Raw genomic sequence first — 9,745 nt, forward strand, 5'->3', positions numbered from 1 at the left:
CCTCCTTCTCCGGCAGAGCATCTGGTGGATTCGAACCGTGTTTCTCTGGGATTGCAGTGCAGCTTCTTGCCACTAGGCCACCAGAGCTCCCCATGCAACAAATTCTTGAACCCACCGGAAAAGTAATGAGTGCTGCAGAGGGGACAACTGGTTTTGTTGTTTGTGTTTTTTTTGTTTTTTGTTTGTGGTTTTTTTGGATGGGTTTTAGAATTGTTAGAAAAGGATTGCAGCGAGGAATATGGAGGCATGTCTGACCTCATAGGAATTGGGCTGTTGATGTTAATGATGGAGATTCCCCTCCTTGTGAGTTTAGTGGAGGTCAGATGCTTCCACTTCTACACACATCAGACAATTTCTATGTCCACACCCCACACCCTATTTATATACTGTTCTCTAACCTGGCTGGAACACCTACTTCCCAGAGTTCCATACCAGGAGTCCTGCTCTATGAAAAGGGATCTGTTAAGTATTATCCTGCCGTCGACAAATAGAAGCACAGTGTCCAGGGAAGGAGACTTTACCTATTAAATGAATGTTCTTCTCAATGTTGCATAGTGTCCTGTCACTATTGCCATCAGAAATGCAGCCAGAGCCAGTTTCTGCTTGCTAGCAATCCCAGTTAAACTGCACAAACTTGTTGATATTAAAGGATTCAAAGTGTAAAAATCTCTGATTGGAGCCACAGCCACATAATTGCAGAATCGTTGAATTGGAGGACTCTAGCACCAGGTGGAGGGAGCATAGACCCAGCTCCTTACACTCTCCTTCCTGCTGTGCCGTAGGGAAGGGGAGAAGGCAGACAGGCTGCAGGGTGACAGTCTGTGAGTTACTCCTATGCCCCAGGATTGCTGCCAAGGACAGTTACCCTGGTGGCCACAGTGCCCTTTTTGTTAGGGCTTATAAATCCCCTTTTGTTTCAATGACAAGACGTTGGGGTATTACATAGCGATACTCGAAATAATCCATCCACACCCCAAAAGGGGACAAAGTGCTGGCTTCTTTAACAAGATGAACCCCTAGAAGGTCATCTTTCATGACCCTCAAGCTTCAGCCCCTAGTGAGTTTACAAATAAAGTTGAATTGTTCAGAACCCTGAATTTCCACCCCTCTCCCCTGCTTCTGTTCTGAACTCCTTACAAGGCCACAGAATCAATTGCCAATTGTCCTCTCATGGTTTTTAGAAACCATGAAGACCACAGCACAGAACTTTTGAGCTAGGGTGCTTCTTTTTTTTTTTTTTTTTTTTTTTAGCTAGGGTGCTTCTTTAGCCAGCTCTCTGCACTGAGTCTGAAGGAATCCAGGGCCTGGGCTATGGAATGGATTGGAACTGGCTTTCGGGATTGCTCAACCCTGAAACTTTAGTCTTTGTCTCTCTACCAATACCAAAGCATTAATTCCCTCTCTAACACATTTTCCCTGGTTATAAGCCTGTTTTAGTCATCTAGTGCTGCTAGAATGAAATTGTCAATGATTTCATCTCACTTGGATCCACAGCCAACACCCTAATACTAACAAGGAAATCAGGAGATGTACAGCATTGGGAAAGTCTCCTGTCAGGGATTTTTCCAATCTTCAAGAGTTAATGTCAAAGATGAAGGTGTGCCTGATTAAAAACAATTTTTCCAGTTACCTGCTATGCATCTGAGAGCTTAACAATGAATAAAGATGACAGAATAAAAATTTGAGTTGTGATGTTGCAGAAAAGTGCTGAATGGACTGCCAAAGAACAAACAGCTACAGCTTGGAGAAAGTACAACCGAAGTGCTCCTTGGAGACAAAGATGATGAAGCTTTATCTCACATATTTCAGACATGTTATCAAGAGAGACTATTCTTTGGAAGGGGGCATCATGCTTGGAAAGCTGGTCAACGAAGGAGAGGAAGACCCTCAAGGAGATGGATTGATACAATGTCTGCAGCAATGGGCTCAAATGTGGCCAGGATAATAAGGAAGGCAGATAGGGCACGATTCAGGTTTGTTGTTCATAGGGTCGTACTTTACTTGACAGTATTTAGTAACAACAAGAAGTGCTGCTATGACAGAAATACCACAAGAGGGTGACATTAACAACAGAAATATATTTCCTCACAGTTTATGAGACTAGAAATCTGAATTCAGGATGCCAGTTGCAAAACACTTTTAATTCTATCTCTCTATCCCAGAACACTTGATCATTCTAATGCAAAACCTATACTTGGACGAAGAGGCAATCATCAGAACAGAGCAGAGGAACATTGCATGGCTCAAAATTGGGAAAAGTGTATGCTAGGGATGTGTCCTATCGCCATACCTTTTCAACCTATATGCAGAATAGATTATCCGAGCGGCTGGGCTCTATGAGGAGAAGTGTGGCATCAGGATTGGTGGAAGATCTATCAACAATCTGTGTTATGCAAATGATACAACCCTGCTTGCTGAAACTTGAGGAGGACTTGATGCACTTGCTGCAGAGAGTCAAGGACTGCAGCCATCAATATGGATTGAGGCTCAATGTTAAGAAGACAAAGATTCTCACCACTGGGACAATTGGCAGCATCAGGACGAATGGTGAAGAGACTGAGATTGTTAACAACTCTGCTTGGCTCCACGGTCAACACTCTTGGCACCAGTAGCCAGGAAATTTAAAAAAAATGTATTGCAATGGGAAAGTCTGCTGTTGGGGACCTCTCCAGGGTACTGAAGAGGAATGGTGTCACTCTGGAGACTATGGTGTGTCTGATACAAGCTATGGTCTTTGCAATCACTTGTTATGCATCAGAGAGTTGGGCAATGACCAGGGATGTTAGAAGGAGAATTGATGCCTTTGATCTGTGGTGCTGGAGAAGAGTGTTGAGGGTTCCATGGACTGCTAAGAAAACAAATAGGTTCATCCTAGAGAGGGTTAAACCAGGTTGCTCTTTGGAGGCAAGAATTCTGGGGCTTCGTCTGACATAGTTTGGGTATGTTGTAAGGAGGGACAGATCCTTGGAGAGGGCCATCATGCTTGGTAGGGTGGAGGGATGACTCAGGAGGGGAAGACCCTCTATGAGGTGGATTGATTCAGTGACTGGGGTAGTGGAGATGGGTGTGCCAGAGACAGTGAAATTGGCACAGAATAGAGCAGGGTTTAGGGCTGTTTTACATAGGGTCGCTACGAGTTGCAAGCGACTCGATGGCACATAACAGCAACAACAACATTCTGAAAGAAGATCTATGTTTTTTCTACTTCTGTTTCTTGGTTCCTTGGAGAACTCGTGACGCAGTATCTATCTTCCTTCTTGATGTATGACACCGAACCCAATTCCATCAAGTTCATCCTGACTCATAGCGAGTTTATAGAATAGGGTAGGATGGCCCATGGGATTTCTAAGGCTGAAATCTTTACAGAAGCAGACAGCCACATGTTTCTTCTGTCAAGTATTGAGAGAGTTTGAACTTCTGACCTTTAGATTAGTAGTCAAGTGCTTTAACCACCTGGTAACCATGTTACAGGGCCCCTATTTAAGATAGCCTGATGGCATACTCTCTAGGGAGTTGCACTGCTAACCCAACCTTGGTAACTCTCGGGCAGTTTGAATCTATCAGTGGCTCCTGGGGGATAAGATATGCAATCTTCTCCTGTGTAATTTACCCTCAGAAAACCCACTTGAGAGTCTGCTATGGGTCTGTTCTGATTCAATGACAGTGAGTTGAGTTGACATCTATACTAGTGTGTTGTTGTTGTGTACAGTTGAGTCAGAGTCAGAACTGACCTAGAGCTGGCCCTTATGCAGGTTTTCAGAGGCAGTGAATCGCATGAGCAGATTGTCCATCTTTCTCCTAAGGAGCCATGTGCCTTCAGGTTAGCAGCGCAGTTCTTTACCATCAGAGCTCCCTCTGGCATATTAGCACAACAAAGAAAACTCATTCCTAAATGAGATTATAACCACAGAGAGAGTGTTAAAAGGGAAAAATGTCACTTTGAAGGCGAAGGTGCATGCTATTTTCAACCACCTCATATATTGGGAAACTATACAATGAATAAAGACCAAAGAAGAATGGATGCATGTGAACTGTGATAGTGGTAAAGAATATCACAAACAGGAGAACAACAAATCTGTCTTGGAGAAAGCAAAGCAAGAATGTTCCTTAGAAGCAAGGATGGTGAGAGTTTTGTCTTCTTGACGTTGGCTATGTCACCAGGAGGGACCAGTCTCCAGAGAAAGATATCATGCTTGGAAAAGCAGGTCAGCAAAAAAGAGGTAGACTGTTTACTTGACGGATTGACACAGTGGCTGCAGCCATGGCTGACACAGACCACCACTTGTGATAATGGCACAGGGTCAGGCAATATTTTGCTTGCTGTACATAGGGCCCCTATGAATCAGAATCCATGTGATAGTATCTAACAACAACACAGCATTAGGATTTACAACAGGAGTGGCATCCACTTCCTAAACAACGTGCCTCTGGAAACTCTACGAACTTTAATAAACGACAGTAGTTATAGAAAGGTTTCAGGCCTTTTGCTCATAGGGTCGCTATGAGCATGCTCAACTCGACGGCAATCAACAACATTTTTGGAAGACACAGTGCCTTCTATAACAAAGCGCTCAGATCCCTGGCACTGTTGGATATGGAAAAATCTTCTTCCCCATTGTGAAGGATTTCACAGTGGATAACTGTGGTTAGTGAAGCTTCCAGTTTGGTTCTTAGGTCATCCAGTTCATCCCTTCCTACGTATCTTCACACTTCTGTTTCACAAAGCCCTGGAGAGCCCCTAATGAGCCCCACAGCCCTCCTGCTGCCATCTTAGGTATTCCCACACATTCCCCTGTGAGGTCCCTCTGTTACTCAGGGCTTTGCAGGCAGAGAAATCAACAATGCCATCTGTACCAGACTTACTGCTTTAGCTTCAGGGAAGCAAGCTGGACTCCTGAGATCCAGCCCACCCATCAGAGATCTCCCAGGGCCCTGGTCAGTCCCAGGTTCACAGAGAATCAAAAGTAATTAGGAGCCTTAGAGATGGTGGTGAAACAGAAGCAGATGACCCTGCCTGACAACCCAATTTTAGCTCCTGATGAGGTCCAAGTAAGATGAGGAATAATAGGAAGGGTGGAGAGGGGATTAAAGGAAGCTCATGTAGTTAGCTCAAGGGAAATGGGAGGGAATAGAGCCTACTTCCTCAGGAAAGCCACGTGGAGACTGGAAGAAGGTTTCTTTTCGGAATATAATTTACATCAGCCTCAACTCTGTTGCTGCCAATGCCGCAACACCGAAGCTAAAGTGAACTGGCCTTGTTCTAGCTTCTCTCTCTCCAACAGCCACAGCCAAGCCTCTGTGCCCAGAATGTCTGGCCAGTCCTTTCCAGACTCATTCTCAAATCCCATGGACTCCTGGAATGCAACTCCCCTCCCCAGAGCTCACAGCCCATCTTATAACTTTCACATCCTGCCAAGTGGAGATGAATAAGGTAAAGCAGAAAAGTTACTTTCTCCACACATAGCCCCCTTGCCACTGGTTCCCTATCACTGCCAAGAACATTTGGCCTTGAAAACTTCCTCCAAAGGCTTTTCTTCCAGACATTACCACTAAACTAACATGCAAAATCCTACCTGGAAATCTTGATTTTTATTACTATAAAGAGCAAACAGGCCAACAGTATTAATGGTCTGCTTAGGAAAATCACCTCTCTAATCCCTTATGAGTGTCTGTGTGGGAAGTTCTGCAGCCTTTCTCATGGAGAAAGTGAAGCCTTCATAAAATGACATCCTTATGACTCAATGGAACTCAACAACAGCATAAAAGGCAGCCACTATCAGCCTGCTTTTCTCTTAACAAGAGGCAGCATCTCCTGGTAAGGGAGGCACATCTTATCAATGCCATATTCATTCCAGTTTGCAGTCAACAACTTTGGGGGCTGTTGTTCCTTCTGCGGGATGTGGTTGCATTTCTGACTCTAACCAGAAATAGAAGGGACAAGGTTGATTCCGGGAGAAACTCTGCCCTATGATCTTTACTGTATTGGCCTCCTAAATGGCAAATTAAGTGTCACCTGGGTGGCCTGGAAGTGCCTTCTGTTCCCTGTTGTGCACATGCAGGCTCTAATGCGCAGACCCTTATGAAGAACATAAAGACCATAGCTCACCCCTCTAGATGGAGGGGACCAGAATGACTGGTCCTAGTATTTAGACTTTATGGACTTTTTTCTTTGGAATTTAAGTGCAACAAAAGAACTTAGAGTGAAGAGGAGACATGAAGTGGCAAATGTTTCAAACTCTGTGATGGATATATGAGTGGCTTTTTTCCTTCCTGCTCTGTATATATGAGGGAGCTCTGGTGACCTAGTGGTAAGGAGTTGCCCTGCCAACTCAGACTATGTGGTTTGAAACCCATCAGCTGCTCCACAGGAGAAAGATGGGCAATCTCTATTTATAGCCTCTGGAAATCTGCTGGAGGTTCAGCTCTGAGTCGGACTCTAACTTGTTACATAATAGCAACAACAACCATATATATGTGAGCATTTGATGAATAGAAAAGAGTAGTTCAAGCCAACGGGAGGTGGGCATAATAGCAGAACATACACTTAAAAAAGAAATTTGTGTTCGTAAAACAAAGTATCCTTAGGTAAGCTTAAGAAGTCCAAGATAGCCTGGTGCGTGGAAGATCACAGAGGATACTGAAGAGGCTTCATCCTTGGCAGATTCACAGAGAGCACAAATAAAGATTGCATGCACAGGCTGAGTGGGTCTTTCAGAATTCTTGCCCCAGAACTGAAGCCTAGAGAAGGGATCCAGATGGCTTTTGGCTTTATCAAGTTTGGGATTGTGAAGTTTGGAGTGAAGTAAGCAACTGTTGCTGGACAGGTAGGTCAGAGCCTGCCATGTGGGAAGGCAGTTTCCTGAAGGTCCCATTGAGAGAGTTCTTACCAGATTCCCACAATTGTGGTCACTGAAGGCTTCTGGGTTATGGTGCTTCATCCTCTGAGGCTCAGAGAAGAAGCTGGTTGAAATTTGGTGCTATCAAATCAACTACGACTCACAGCAACTCTGAACAACAGTGTGAACCTTGCCCTATCCTGTGCCATCCTTATTATCGCCAACATGCTCAAGTGCATTGTTACAGTCACTGTGTCAGTCCATCTTATTGAGGGTCGGCTTCTGTTTTACAGCTACTCCATCTTACCCAGAATGATGTCTTTTTCCAAGGAGGCTTTCTGAATAAGCTATAGCACTCAACCTGATATTTAAAATATAGCGCTCAACCAGGATGAAAGTGGCTGCCTTTGAGTGGGTCACTCAAAGTCATATTCGGCCCACTCAAAGCCAGCCACCATCATCCTGGTCTCCTTTCCAATCTGTGTAGGCAAGACAACATCAGCACCAGGGATGCTTCTTCCAGCCCAACAATCCTATCTCACATTCTTCTTCTTGCAGCTTGTCTTCCACAGGCCATCATGTCAGTAACACTCTTTGCCCTTCTGTTGTTCAAACTACAGTTGAATCCTTGCTCCACCTTTTTCGCTTTCCCTTGAAGCCTAAAAGGATTCTACTGAATTGAAAGGTCATCAGCCCTCGGTTCCGAAAATGCAAAATGGATCCTCGGTTCTAATTGGAAACTCTACTACATTTCTTCCCTCAACTTTTTTTTCTGCTTTTAGATCTTTCCCACTCTCCTCAAAACTCCAATTCCAAGTATAATTTTTATGTTTGCATGTTAACTTGTCTGGCTTTGATTCTTTGGTTTCACCGACATGTTTAAGACTCTTCAGTGTTGAAAAATTAGTCACTAAAAAAAAGCTTTGCCAAAATAACTATGAGATCTCATCTCACCACAGTCAGAATAGCAAAATTTAACAGAACAGCAAACAACAAATGCTGGCGAGGTTGTGGAGAAACTGGAACCCTTATTCACTGTTGGTGGGAGTGTAAAATGGTGTAACCACTGTGGAAGGTGGTATGGCACTTTCTCAAAAAGTTGCAAATAGAGATACCATTTGACCCAGAAATTCCACTACTGGGAATATACCCCTAAGAGACCATAACTGACATCCAAGCAGATGTATGCACACCCATGTTTATTGCGGCTTTGTTCACAATAGCAAGGAGTTGGAAACAACCCAGGTGCCCATCAACGAACGAATGGATAGAGAAGCTGTGGTATATTCACACAATGGAATACTACATTGCATTGAAAAACAAGGAACTCATGCAATATTATTTAAAATGGGTGAGCCTGGAGGACATTATGCTGAGTGAAATATCTCAGTCGCAAAAGGACAAATATTGCATGGTGCCACTGCTGTAAAATGGGACTGATATCAGGATTGTGGTAAGACTGAGAAAAACTGGATAAATTGTGCATACTGCACTGAAACAGATGAGGGAGAGAATAATTTAAAAGCGATGTATGATAGGGTATTATGGTTATCCCAAGAGTCCACAATTAAGGTTGCATAGTGGAATGTACTTGGGGTGGTGGCAGGGATGCAGGGGGGATTGTGTACCAGGGAGGAGTTTTTCTATTACTTTTCAAAAAGAGAAGCAAACTGGGGGGTGGGAGGAGGGAGGGGCGGGGAGAAAAGTGCAGCTATGAATGAATGGAAATCCAAAATCTCTGTAAATGTTCATTAAAATTATTAAAATAAAATAAAAATTTAAAAAAAGAAGAGATGCATAAAGGAAAAAAAAAAGCTTTGCCTTACTCTACATTCACCTTCAACTAAGAGGTGAAGCTTCAGCTACCACCCAAGCCCCTGTAGCTCATATATCTATGTCTTCAGCAAGACTTCTCTAAGCCCTAATCTCATCCCATCTCTACTTGGCGCTTCCTTCCTAATGCCATGTTCACAGTGGAACTTGTGGCTTTCATCCCAGTATGGTCCTCTTCAGGAAATCCCCACCACTGTATCACTACCACAGAGGTTCTTCCCAGAGGTCCAGGAGAGAATCAGGGCTCCAGTCTCTTCCTGATTCATTGTATCCATTTCATTCCTTGCCGCATCCACTCACATCAACTTTCTCCTAAAATATTATTTGAATTTGATTAATTTTCCACTTTCATTACCACTGTAGTCTGTCAGTGGCTTTGAAAGTGATATTCATGGTTCAAATCCACCAGATGCTCGGCTGGAGAAGGAAGGGCAATTTCCTCCTGTACCTGTCAGATCTGATTTGACAGTACACACACACAAAATAATAAAATAAAAAGGAAAGTGATATTTATACACATTATAGGGCAAGCTGATTCATTAGAGCATAGAAAGAAAATATTAGTGTGTATATTGTTTTTATTGTTTAAGTTCCATCTAGTTGACAACAATTCACAGAGACCCTATGAAAAGCAGACCTAAATCCTGCCCTATCATGTGCCATCCTCACCATCTCTGAAATACCTGAGCCCGTTGCTAGAGGCACTGTTGAGGGTCTTCTCTTTTGTTGTCCACTCTTCCAAACATGATGTCTTTTTCCGAGGATTGACTCTTCCTAATCACATGACCAAAGCATATGAGACAAAGTTTCATCATCTTTGCCTCTAAGGAGCAACCTGGCTGCAGCTTCTTCAAGATATATTTGTTTGATGATTCAACCACTGTGGAAGGCAGTATGGCGCTTTCTCAAAAAGCTGCAAATAGAGATACCATTTGACCCAGCAATTCCACTACTGGGAATAAACCCCAAAGAGACCATAACCGCTACCCAAGCAGGTATATGCACACTCATGTTTATCGCGGCTTTGTTCACAATAGCAAGGAGTTGGAAACAACCTAAGTGCCCATCAACAAACG

The sequence above is a fragment of the Elephantulus edwardii genome, unplaced genomic scaffold, assembly GCF_000299155.1.
Source record: "Elephantulus edwardii isolate Elephantulus edwardi_28Jun2011 unplaced genomic scaffold, EleEdw1.0 scaffold00062, whole genome shotgun sequence".
Taxonomy (NCBI): Eukaryota; Metazoa; Chordata; class Mammalia; order Macroscelidea; family Macroscelididae; genus Elephantulus; species Elephantulus edwardii.